This window comes from Ailuropoda melanoleuca, chromosome 8 (genome assembly GCF_002007445.2).
Source record: "Ailuropoda melanoleuca isolate Jingjing chromosome 8, ASM200744v2, whole genome shotgun sequence".
Lineage (NCBI taxonomy): Eukaryota > Metazoa > Chordata > Mammalia > Carnivora > Ursidae > Ailuropoda > Ailuropoda melanoleuca.
Window position 1 is genome coordinate 63,404,563 of NC_048225.1, and position 12,949 is coordinate 63,417,511.

At 45.9% G+C, this 12,949-nt stretch overlaps 1 protein-coding gene across 13 annotated transcripts in view; it reads left to right on the forward strand.

Moving 5' to 3' along the window:
• Window positions 1–57: 57 nt before the first annotated feature.
• The window catches only part of CNIH3 (cornichon family AMPA receptor auxiliary protein 3), a 205,553-nt gene continuing 192,661 nt past the window's right edge, over window positions 58–12,949 (forward strand). For 3 of the 13 annotated variants that reach the window (XR_002143336.2, XR_004627202.1, XR_002143338.2), the window contains exons 1-3: window positions 58–1,217; window positions 1,894–1,970; window positions 10,327–10,538. The gene's annotated coding sequence lies outside the window, so the exon portion shown is untranslated. Of the gene's footprint in view, window positions 1,218–1,893; window positions 1,971–3,351; window positions 4,485–4,941; window positions 4,994–6,441; window positions 8,733–10,326; window positions 10,539–12,949 lie in introns of those variants that run through there. The other 10 variants (XR_004627201.1, XR_004627207.1, XR_004627206.1 and 7 more) reach the window with 8 other exon arrangements.

Here is a 12,949-nt window from a genome sequence, read left to right on the forward strand (position 1 = left end):
GTCGGGGCCGGGGTCTGGGCAGGTCGGGATCCGCGCAGGGCAGGTCGGGGTCGCGGTCTAGCGGGTCGGGGCCGGGGTCTGGGGAGTCGGGGGCGACGGGGCGTCGTGACTCGGAAGTGGAGGCACAGGGCGGGCGGCCCCGGCGGCTCACCCAGCGGTCACCCGGACCGAAACCGGGGTGAACAACCTCCTCGTCTTTGTGTGGTGAAACCCGAATTTCCGAGCGGCGGCCCGCCGTCGCGCCCGGGCCGCCGCCCGGGGCCTGGGGCGGTGGGTGGACAGGAGCCCGCGCCCTCCCAGGGGAGGTGGGCTGCTGCGGGAGAGCGGGATGTGCGCGGACGCCAGGTCCCCAGGAGACGGAGCCCGCGGGCACTTGCCCCGGGGCAGCCCTTCTCCCTTTCAGCCGCCTCCGCCGAACGTGCATCCCGAGCAGGGTTTAAAGATTTTTTTTTTTTTAATTATTTATTTGACAGAGATAGAGACAGCCAGCGAGAGAGGGAACACAAGCAGGGGGAGTGGGAGAGGAAGAAGCAGGCTCACAGCGGAGGAGCCCGATGTGGGGCACGATCCCGTAACGCCGGGATCACGCCCTGAGCCAAAGGCAGACGCCCAACCGCTATGCCACCCAGGCGCCCCCCGAGCAGGGTTTAGACTCTGCTTGAGATCCAGGCTTGACATTTTTAGGTGAAACGTGAGGGTTCCGTGTCACTGTGACGTGCCAATTTGTGTGCATGCAGAAATGCAGCAACAAAGACTGGGCTGAACCCTGACCATCAGTGAAGGGTCTGCATTACCCCAGACTATAGTGGACACGCGTGTGTGGCTGGTGGCGTGTACACCTGTGTACAAACATTTTCTCAGAAATTAAAAAAATCTTGCTCTGAAGTAGTTTCCCTGTGGAAAAAAACCATAGGTTCAACTGATGCACCTTCTATCTCTGAAATTTGCAGTCTTAATAACTCAAGGTAACTTTAGAGAGGCCTTGGGAGATGGTCCCTTTCAAATTCAGAAAAATGATAAAAAATGATGCTTATAGAGAAATTAGTGAAAGAATCCTGAGCTCTATGGGCCCTCAGACGGGAAGAAGGGAGAGGAAGTCCAATCCAGAGACTCAGCTTTGTAGTTCTCATCTCTTAAATATGCTTCCAGGTGGCGGTATAATTGCAAGGTGACTCACGCTGGATGTTTTTATTCTCCTGAGACAGACGGAGTGCCAGGTGAGGATCAGAGGGCACTGTCATCGTGTCCAGCAGAGCCTGAATTACTGGATGCTGGACACCTTCAGAGGTCCCTGTGTGTCTGCGCTTTACAATCTTATTATTAAAAGTGTTATTGCTGATACAAAATTTAATTTTTGCAAAGTTACTTATTGGTTAGGCTCATAACAGTATTGAAGACAAGCTTCTCAAAGTGTATAGCTTTCATAAAGGAAATACTCAGTGGTTGCTGCAGGTGAGACCCACACTTCATTAACAAAAGTAAAAGGACGAAAAGAAACAGAAATGGCTCAGTTGTCTAAACTTAATATGTATATCGCAGCTTTTCTATTTTTTTTATGTGATCCAGACTGCTCTTGTTAGAATTCTGAATTTTATGAGGTCCATGCTGAAATAGCGCTGGAGAACCTGGTGTCTGAGCTCTGGGTGTTTTAAGAGCCGGTTTCAAGTCCATTTGTAGATGTTCTGGAATTGCACTCTGCACAATCAGAGACCATCAGTCACAGTATTATTACCTGCAGGATGAAATCCAGAGTCTGCCTTGCTCTCTGCAAACTGACCTCAGGCTTTCTTTTTGACTTTATCCCTTACCACTCCCTTTATGAGCCCCTCATGACTGTCCCCCACATGTGCTGGATTCATTTCATCTTTTGAGTCTCTACCTTTCTGATTCCAGTTCATCTTTCAAGATTCGGCTCGTTTTGGGGCCTCATCAGGGGAGCCTTGCCTGACTTCAGCCTCCTGGCCCTCGGGGTGAGTATCACTTACGTAGGCCTTCAATTCTGAAGGCTGTTCATAATCTTTGCTAATTTACTAAGACCCCTTCTTCAAGTCAGCAGAGAGGAGCCTTTCTAGACCTCTGTCCCCAAAGGTATAGAAGCATAGGAAATATCCAAGTAAAACACCCATAGGAAAGGTAATTATGATTTTGTGAAAGTTTTGTTTCACTGACAGATACATATCTATGCTTCACAAAGTAAAATTTATTTCTTCTTTAGGACATTCTCAAAAAAGTTTAAGAAACACTTATCTAGGACAGCCCTGACTAACAAAAGGACAAGACATAGATGTTAGATACTGGAATGCAAATTACTAGTACTGTCCAAGGCAGTGTCTAACTGGGAAAACTAAACAGCTACTGGATTTAAAAAAAGCTGAGGTACTATGTGTGTTTATAATAAAACATAAAACCACATTTTCACAAAAGTCTTTTTAAAAAAAATTATTTGAGAGAGAGAGAGAGAGCGCACACAAGTGAGGGGGTGAGGAGGAGGGGCAGATGGAGAGGGAGAAGCAGACTCGCCACTGAGCAGGGAGCCTGACACGGGGCTGGATCCCAGGACCCTGTGGTCATAACTTGAGCCGAAAGCAGACACTTAACTGACTGAGCCATCCTGGTGCTCCAGAAAAGTCTTTCTTTTTAAGATTTTTTAAATGATCTGTACACTCAGCATGGGGCTTGATCTCGCAACCCCACGATCAAGCATCGCAGGCTCTACTGACTGAGCCAGCCAGGTTCCCTTTCACAAAAGTCTTTGTGAAACTAGTAAAGACTCTTGTTCTGTTATAGTGTGAGTTTGGTATCTCAGCCTCGTACTTAGCAACATCAGTATTACTCAATTCATTAAATTTTTGTTAGGAAAAGGTAGTTTTCATGATCTCGGATATTCCTGGGGAGGGCATATGTCTATCTCTACCTTCTGTCCTGGCTCTTCTTTGTTGATGGTTCTGAAATTGGCGAGCTGGCCCTGGACTTGGGGGGGCCAGGGAGAATCCAGGAAGGAGCACAGTGCTCGGAGTCAGAACACTTGGCCCACTGACCTTGGGTGAGTCGTTCAACATCCCTACCCTGCACACATGCCATCCGGTAGGTGCAGAAAGTGACACCCGCCTACCTGCTGAATTGGTGTGGGTGTCAGATGAGAGAACAAATAGATATTGGAAAAATGCTCCATCGAAAGATTTCAAAATAGAGTTTAACTCCTCCGTCATTGCAAAAAGGATTTGAGGCAACTGAGTGCAAAGATGTAAGATGGCTTTGTTGTTGTTAATATTTCTGAGCCATGGATTCTGTGGTCATTTTTTTTAACCCTGACTCGGACACATGACTGTGTTCCTGTGGACCCCGAGGCAGACAGCTCTGAATGTCGTGCTTCCTGTTGGTCTTCGGGAGCGGGGAGCTTCCAGTACCTGCGGAATAAGCTGGCATTCGTACCCACTGTCCCATGCATGTATCTCCGGCGCCGCGTCTGCTCCCCTGTCTGCAAACCTTTCATCCCTGCCACGAGCCGTCAGTACACACCTGCCAGTGGATGGGGTGACAGCAGGTTGATCTAAATGCAAAGACAGAACTCCTTCTTTGCCACAGGAACCCTTCCTCTCAGAAGTGAACAGAGAGCAGTGTTCGCCTTCCTCAGCTGCAAGCAGCCCTTTCTCAAGCTGTTGCTGAGACCCAGTGGCTGTACATCAGTGTCTCAGGAGATTTTCTGAAGGAACTGAAGGGAACCAAGGGGTCTAGATTGTCCTTTTCCAAGCACGCACCTGCGATAGACTGGAGTAGCTTGTGCTTGCGACCCTCCCTTTGGTGGCAGGCCACACTGCGACACCACATAGGACGCTGAGCTTCGTGTGCAAAGATCTTCCCTGAAGTGCTGTGTGTAAAAGCAGAAAAATGTGGCAGGGGCCAGTGCTGATCTGGAAACAGCATCAAGATCCATTATTAAGGGGATGCCTGGGTGGCTCAGTCCGTTAGGCATCTGCCTTCTTCTCAGGTCATGATCTCAGGGTCCTGGGATCAAGCCCCACATCAGGCTCCTTGCTCAGCGGGGAGTCTGCTTCTCCCTCTCCCTCTGTTCACCTCACTCACATGCACCTGCGCTCCCTTTCTCAAATAAATGAATAAAATCTATAAAAGAAAAGATAACATGATTAAGTAAAAAACACACATCACAAAACTGCATGATAAGATTCCTTTTAGTAAATAAATCAATGTACATGCATACGTTATTTTTCTGGTAGGACAGAAAAGCAGAAAGCTTTGGGGGGAAGGACTCCAGTGGTGAGAAGGGGGCTATTTTTTCCCTTTGATACTTCGTTCGGTGTTTGCATTTTCTAACGCTAAGTATTTTTTTCAAGTGTCATTTTAATTTTGCTTTCTTTTTTTGTATTAATGTTACGTTTTTAAAGTGCTCATGTTTTTCAAAGTACACTCAAAAACCATCGAAACCATCGTGAGAATTTAGTCCTAATAAAAACATGCCACATAAAGCAGTGTTGTGCATATTTAATTGACATTAAATACATATATATATATTTAAATCTCCTTTTCATTACCTCTACTCCCTGTGTCCTCAGACTGCTCACTCTGCACACACACACCCTCTTTCTCACTTGGTTAAATTCATCTGGGGAATAAAGGGCAAAAAGACATTCCTATTTATTAACTTTGAAAAGTAGCTAAATAATTAATAGCCCCTTGAGTCTGCATGGTAGACAACAGGCCCTTTGGGCAGCCTTCCTCATTCTCAGTTTCATATATGCTGTTCACTCCTCTGGCATTATGATGATCACAAAGAATAGTCAACGGTGAAACACAATTATGAGCGTTAACAAGAAAGAAGTTCTAATTATGAGAAAATCTGTTTTCAGAATGTATGCACAGGGCATATAGAATTAATGGTCTAATGGCTACACTTTTAAAAAATTAAAAATTTTAATATTTTAGGGGCGCCTGGGTGGCACAGCGGTTGAGCTTCTGCCTTCGGCTCAGGGTGTGATCCCGGCGTTGTGGGATCGAGCCCCACATCAGGCTCCTCTGCTGTGAGCCTGCCTCTTCCTCTCCCACTCCCCCTGCTTGTGCTCCCTTTCTCGCTGGCTGTCTCTATCTCCGTCGAATAAATAAATAAAATCTTTAAAAAAAATTTTAATATTTTAATTCTCTGGACCTCTTCAGTTAATTATTTTTATTTAGAAATCATGCTCCTTTTTAAATAATACTAAATGTATAGGCAAATGTGAAGCATTATAATAGCCTCAATTTTTAAGAAAAAAACTTGCTTGAATGAGCCCATGGGTGCCAGTCATTAACAACAAAAGAGCAAAATGGTAGCTCTTAGCTTTTTTTTGTGGTGCGTAGAGCCACGCTAGGCTAAATCAAGACTAGCAGTTGAGGGGCACTTGGGGGGGCTCAGTCAGTTAGGCATCTGACTCTTGATTTTGGCTCAGGTCATGATCTCAGGGTCGTGAGATCGAGCCCCATGTTGGGCTCTTCACTCAGCGGGGAGCCTGCTTGCCTCTCTCCCTTGGCCCCTCCCCTGCTCATGCTCACTCTCTCTCTCTCAAATAAATAAAATATGTAAAAAAAAAAAAGGAAAGCCTGGCAGTTGAGGGGCTTGCTGGTCCCTTGAGTGTGAGTAGGGTTTGTATCCTCGTACAGAGGAGCGGCCTTTCTGTATGCATTTCTGAAATATAAGGATGTCCACTTTCCTGCAACACCTCTGACCTCTTATCAGAATATTTTTTCCTTATCCCCAAATTATTGACAAATACTGTTCTGTGGGAAATATGGTAATAGCTAGAGCTGGATGTGTTTGAAGGGTTTAGCCACAGAGTTTCAGCAACACTGTTCCGTTCCCTTTGGTTTCTTAGAGCCCACCCTTCCCATTCTTTCTTTCTGGTGGTAGCATGGGTCCGAGGCAGGGCTTCTGTAGTCCTAGAGTAATGCTAAGGGCCAACACCGGGCATTGTTCTAAATGCTGTACACATACTGTACTATTTTAATCTCAACAACCTTGTGTGTACTGTTACCTGCATTTCACAGGTGACATACTGAAGCGTAGGACATTAGAGATCACGTGGCTGGTGTGCAGGGGAGATGTGTGCACAGGCTTCAGCGCTGTGTGCTCGACCCCTCCGCTATTCAGAGAGGCCTGGTGTTAGTCTGAAAAGTGCCCACTGTTGAAGATCCTAGGGGTCAGAAGAAGAAATGGAGCAAGTCCTATAAATTAATTTTTTACCCTTGCCCTTTTAGTGGGTGTGAATCCTTGTTCCCTGCTCGTGAAACCTTTACTGTTTCATTAGCCTGGTTATAGGTAAGTGCACCTGGAGGGAGGGCAGCGAAAGGTTGTCCTTCCTCCAGGACAACCAGGACATCCAGCCACCGCAAGGATCAGAGAACCACCTTGTCTCTCCGAGAAGTCCTTGTTGAAATGCCTTGTTTTGCTAGGTGCAACCTGGAGATATGCTTCTCCACGGAGTGGCTTCACTGGGAAGTGGTGAGTGAATGAGGCAAGCTCCAGACCTGGAGGGCTTCTTGGGAGACACACTGGGTCAGGAGGCCCCAGCCAGGTTATTTCTGCAACTGCTCCTCACTCGTGGCTGTCTCATGAGGGCTTCTAGACTGAAAGCCCATATGAGTACAGGATCCTGGAGTAAGAAAGGGCCAGACTTATTTTATGCAGGAATTCACAGCTAAATACTCCACCAGCAGCTCCAGCTGTCGGTGGGCTAAGGGAGCCAGAGACCTCTCACTGAGATGAGGCTGGACAGCACAGCGTCAGTATCTAGGGACAGACAGATAGGGTTAGCTTGGGCAGGCTGTGGGAGCTTCCGTTAGGGGTCTGCTCTTCCAGGGAGGGCCCGGGCCGTGTAGAGCCCTTTCATTGGCATACCCCCAGAGGGTGTGGATCAATGATTGCTCCTTCATATCTAAGTCCCTAGTAAAATTTCCTATTTATCTGCTGCTCTGAGAGTAGGTACTCTGTTTTCTGTGCTGCTCAGTGTGCAGATGAGGTGTGTGTCCTGTTTCAGATACTCTGCTTGATAAGACGGGAACGGCCAAGACGACTTGTTGAGGTCCTGGTAGCCTTAAGGGTTCAATGTTGATGGTTTCCCTTGACACTACATAATATTTGATTCAGTTGGGGAGGGGTGGAAGAGAGGAGTCACAGCCCCAAAGCATAACACCTTGGCTCTGCTATAGCTTTAAAAAAGGTGTTATTAAACAAGATTTTAAACATACACAAAAGTATGTTTAAGACCCTTGAACTGTGCAAGTCCACTTAAATGCGGATTTTTTTCGATAAATTGATCACAGTCCTGTAAATGCATTTTCTCTTCCTTATGATTTTTTTAATAGCATTTTCTTTTCTCCAGCTTACTTCATTGTAAGAATTCAATGCATAATATATGTAACATACAAAATATGTGTCCATCGACTATTTATGTTCTAGGTAAGGCTTCCGGTGAACTGTAAGTGATTAGCAGTTAAGCTTTGGGGGAGTCAGAGGTTATACATGGTTTCTTGACTGGGGGGGAGTCAGTGCCCCCAACCCCCATGTTGTTCACAGGTCAGCTGTATAGCGATCCCCACGTACCCACTGTCCAGCTACGCCAGCCATCAACTCTATTCTTGTACCATCCTCCCTCTTCAGATTATTTTGAAACAAATCCAAGATATTATTTTATTTATAATGTATGTATTTATACTTCAGTACGTAGCTCTAAATGATAAGAACTCTTATCGAAAACATTGATGCAAAACCATCATCTCACCTGAACAATTATTACTTATCAAATATGCAGTTAATGACCAAAGTCTCACAAATTCTTTTTTTTTAAATTTTTTTATTATGATATGTTAGTCACCATACTCACAAATTCTTTTTTAACATCGGGCTTGTGTGAAGCAAAATCCAATAAGTTCTACACATTAAATTTGGCTGATACATTTCTCAAATCTCTTTTTTTAGGAAACATTGTTATGAAAGTATAATAAACAGAGAAGAGTGCACAAATCCGTATGTGTACAACTCAGTGACTTATTTCCTGTGAGACCACCACCCATGTCATGAAATAGAACATTGCCCAGACCTCAACGGCATCTTACTGTAGTTTTAATTTGCATTTTTCTGATGACTAATCACATTGAGCCCTTTTAAAATATTTTTTAGTGGGGGGGCATTGGGATATTCTTTTTTATGAAGTGCCTTTTCAAGTCTTTTGCTTCTCCCTCCTTTTAAAATTGTGTTTCCTTTTTCTTATTGATTTGTGGAATTCTTTATGTATCCTGAATATGAGTGCTTTGTTGGATACATGTGCTGCAGATTTCTTCTCCCACTGTGTGGTTTGCTTTTGCTCTCTTAATGGTGTCTTGATGAGCAGAAGTTCTTAATGAAATCTAATTCATCAATTGTTCCCTTTATGGTTTGTGCTTTTCGTGTCCTACTTTAGAAGTCATTCCCTGTCCTCAAGGGCATGAAGATGCTCTCCTAAGATATCCTCTGGAAGTTTCAATGTCTTGCCTTTCCAGGGTATGTCTACAGTCCTCCTAGAATTTAGGGTTTTTTAAAGCTTATTTATTTAAGTAATCTCAAGACCCAATGGGAGGCTTGAACTCACAACCCCGAGACCAAGAGTCACATGCCCTTCCGACTGAGCCAGCCAGGCACCCCTAAAATTTAGTTTTGGGACTGGTATGAGGTAGGGGTCAAGGCTCATTTGTTTTTCCATGTTTATATCCAGATTGCCCAGCACCATTTTGAAAAGACCATTCCTTCCTCTCTCCTGTGCAGTGTGGTGTCATTATCAAAAATTAGAGGTCTGTACATGTGTGGGTCTGTTTCTAAACCCTCTTTGTTTTATTGGTCCATTCATGTATCTTTATGCTTTTGCTGACAAATGTTTCTGCTAATACCACACTGACTTAATTGCTGTAATTTTATAAGTTTTGCCATCTGGTAGTGTAAATCTTTCAACTGTGTTTTTCTTCCTCAAGATCGCTTTGGCTCTTCTGGCCCTTTGCATTTTATAGAAAAAATGGAGTCATCTTGTCAGTTTCCATAAAAATTTGCTGAGTTTTTGACTGGAATTGAATAAAATCTGTTGATCAACTTGGGGAAAACAAATATCTTTATATTGTATCTTTGTGCCTAGGAATGGCATGCTTTCCCATTAATACAGGTCTTCCTAAGTTTTTCTTCACAACGTTTCTGGATTCTCTGTATTCTCTGGAGAAGTCTTGCACGTCTTTTATCAGATTTATTCCTATGTGTTGGATTTTTTTTTAATGCTAATGGAAGTGCTATCATGTTTAAAATTTTGTTTTCCTCTCCTTGTTCTAATGTTAAGATTATTGACAGGTAGTTCATCATCAAAGATAAATTCAAAGTCCTATATCAGAACTATTTTTTAGTCTTGAACCTAGCATGTTTTGACAGCTTATTCTTGCTTTCCACTTACAAATAATTTAACAATACAACTGGTCTTTCATTCTTTAGAAGGATCAGACTCAAACTCTCCCTTTGGAAGAATTGGGAAGAGGGTGGCTCCAGAAATCTATTTAGGTGAGGAACGAAGGATTCTCCTGGGAAGAATCCATCTTAAGGGAATGGGAGCCAGGCTGGACCTACTTGACCCTGTAACAAAGCCCTTCCCCGAGGGAGGGAGACCGTGTGGTGTCTGTCACTCATTTGTCTTCCAGCCTGGGTGTCCACAACTCATATCTTAGTCCTGGGAGGACACTGTGGAGAAGGGAGGGCTGCAGGTAAAAAATGGAAAGAACTCTTTTATTTTTATTAATTTTTTTCAAAATTTTATTTAAATTCCAGTTAGTTAACATATAGTGTAATATTGGTTTCAGGAGTAGAATTAATTCAGTGATTCATCACTTATATATGATGACACCCAGTGCTCATCACAACAGGTGTCCTCCGTAATTTCCATCCCATCTGGCCCATCCCCCACCCACCGCCCTCTATCACCCCTCAGTTTGTTCTCTTTCTCTTATGGTTTGTTTCCACCCCCCCCTTTTCCCCCCCTCCCATATGTTCTTCTGTTTTGTTAGTAAATAACTCCTTTAGTGATAATTTCAGAAAACACTGGGTGTAATCTCTTGGGTAGCGTGTTACAACAGGAGGGTATTGTCCCTTACCTCACAGCAGAGCTCTTGTCGTTTTGGGTCTTTGAGGTGGGACTTAGCCTCGGCTTCCCCAGTGCCAGCAGTGGTGGTAGGAACAACGGGTTCCACTTGTTGGCCACTTGCCATGTGCTAGGTACTGTTCTGACTACTTTATAAATATTAACTCCTTGTATTGTCCCATTATTTTACCAGGGTGGAAACTGAGGCAGAGAGAGGCTGGATAACTTGCCCCAGGTCTCAGAGCTCACGGATGGCCAAGCCAGGATTCAAAGCCAAGCTGGCAGGTCCCAGAGCCCGTGCTGTTGACAGGATGTGGCCGCTCTGGTGGCAGCAGGAGATAGGGGCTGGAGTAGGCGCGCAGGGGTGGAGTGAAGAGCCTGCACCGTGCCTGGCGGAGAGCCCCTGTGAGATTTCCCGGAGGACCGTGAGAAATAGCTTGGGGTGGGGCGGGGGCTGCTTTCAAGGGGGCTAAATTAAGCAGTTTAAGGTCAAGAGAAGTAAAGCAGGTGAGGTCATCATAATTTGACCATTCAATCAGATTTACAGACTTAGGAAACCTTACATTGATTTGTTTTTTCATTTTATCACCTGAAAATTTCCTTGGAGTAAGTGGAATCATGACTTGTGGTCTGTTCTTTCTCTGAGGTGACAGGCACATCTATATTTAGACCAATAGTCATGTGTCTGTGGTGATGGATGAGCGTGTGGCTCCAAACACGGCTGTGCGTGCAAGTCATAGCACGTGTGTCTTTAGGAACAGAGAAATCACCAGCCTGGTAGGTCCGATGCACACGTATCAGAGGGACTTTGCTCCAGACTTACTGATGAAGCAGGTGCACTGTGGTGGCGCCCGGACCGAAGCTTCCCAGCTGGGCCAGGGTCACAGGCATACGGGCCGCGTCTGTGCAGAAGGCCCTTAGGGCTTCACAGGCCCCACGCACAAGACCATTGATTCTTTTTTTTTTTTTTTTTTTTTTAGATTTTATTTATTTATTTGACAGAGATAGAGACAGCCAGCGAGAGAGGGAACACAAGCAGGGGGAGTGGGAGAGGAAGAAGCAGGCTCACAGCAGAGGAGCCTGATGTGGGGCTCGACCATAACGCCGGGATCACGCCCTGAGCCGAAGGCAGACGCTTAACCGCTGTGCCACCCAGGCGCCCCAAGACCATTGATTCTGATGGGATTGCTTTAACCTCGTCCTTTCTCTCCCCTCCCACATCTCGTGTGTCATGAAGCTCTGTTGATTCTACCCTTTTAACAGCTTTCCATCTGTCTCCTCTTTTCCTTCTCTGTTGCTGCTGGGAGTTGCGATCCCGGATGTGTTTTCACCTGGATTGGACGATAACCTCCTGCATGTTTTGCTCTGTCTTAGTTGCCTTTGCTGCCACCAGAATTATTTTTGTTAACAGAAAGCCATCATGTCACATCCCTCCTTAAAAATACGTGGATGGCTCCCACTGCTCAGAGGGCTGAAATCCAACGTGCAGAGATAGATTTAGGCAGCTCCTTATGAACTGGCCTTTGCCTCTCTTTCCAGGCCCTGTCTCCCTCCTGCCTGCGCCGGGGGCTCCTGGAGCCCGTGGTCTGCTTCCAGATGTGGTGCCTCGTTGTGCTGTCTTCCCATGGGGTGCCTTCCCCAGCACCCCTCTTCTCTTCTTTGTCCATCTGGCCAGCCCTTCACTTTCCTTAGAGATTGTTCTTACACTCGTCTTGACAGCTCAATGCAGTTCCAGAAGCATGGGATAAATGTCTGCCTTCCCTGCTAGACTCGAGTCTGTGTGGGTTTATTCCTCACCGCATGTCCAGCGCACCACAGGCACCTCGTAGCCGTCTGTCTACTCAAGGCCTTCTTCCCTTCATCCAGCCATCTATTTGTTCCTTCGACTAACACTCCCCAAGCACTTGCTGTATGCAAGGCACCGTTCTAGCTGCTGGAAATGCAAAATGCTCATTTCCACCGAGCTCATACGACTAATACTCCCCGAACACTTGTATGCAAGGCACTGTTCTAGCTGCTGGAAATACTCCATGACAAGACACAAAATGCTGATTTCCATGGAGCTCATATCCTAGTGAGAGAAGGCAGGCAAGGGAGACAGAAGCAAACAGAAATAAATCAGGTGGTGTGAAGCGCAAGGCAGAGGAGCAGAGCAGGGTCACGAGACACACCGTGTATGGGTAAATACTCGGAGGGCCAGAGAGGGCCTGTTTGAGGGGCGCCCTGGAGGCTGAGAGTTCAGCCAACCACCCCTGCGAAGATCAGGGTAAAGAGCATTGCAGGCAGAGGGAACAGATAATACAAAGGCCTCAGGCTAACAACAAGTGACTTAGAGCAAGCACTGGTGACCTGACGCCAGGGCGGTCACAGGGCGCGGCGGAGAAAATGCCTCTAAGAGACAAGTAGAGAGAAAGGTCATGGCCGTTTTTGGAGTCAAAGGTAATTCCTTCTCTGAAACATACTGGGTACTTGCTGGCAGCTGCCAGTGGCAGAATGAAGGGCCCGGTTGTTCACAGCTGATGCACAGAGGCGCTTACGAAGGTCGGTGCCGAATCCCCCCCGCCCCACGTCACCTGGGGCCCGCCTGCCTGTGGGTCTGTCTGTAACCTCAGGATGACCCGTGTGTAGGAGCTGCGAGATTTTAATTTCTCTTCTTCTTGGGGCCTTTGTTTTGCCCAAGGCGCACACACTTCATATAACCACAAGAATGTGAATACTCTTACTTGGACTGAAATTCGCCTCTTTTTAACCTTTGGGAAGGCCCTTAGTTTACCCCTCTCATCGTTGCCCAGCTTACTCTTTTCTTACTCCCTTCC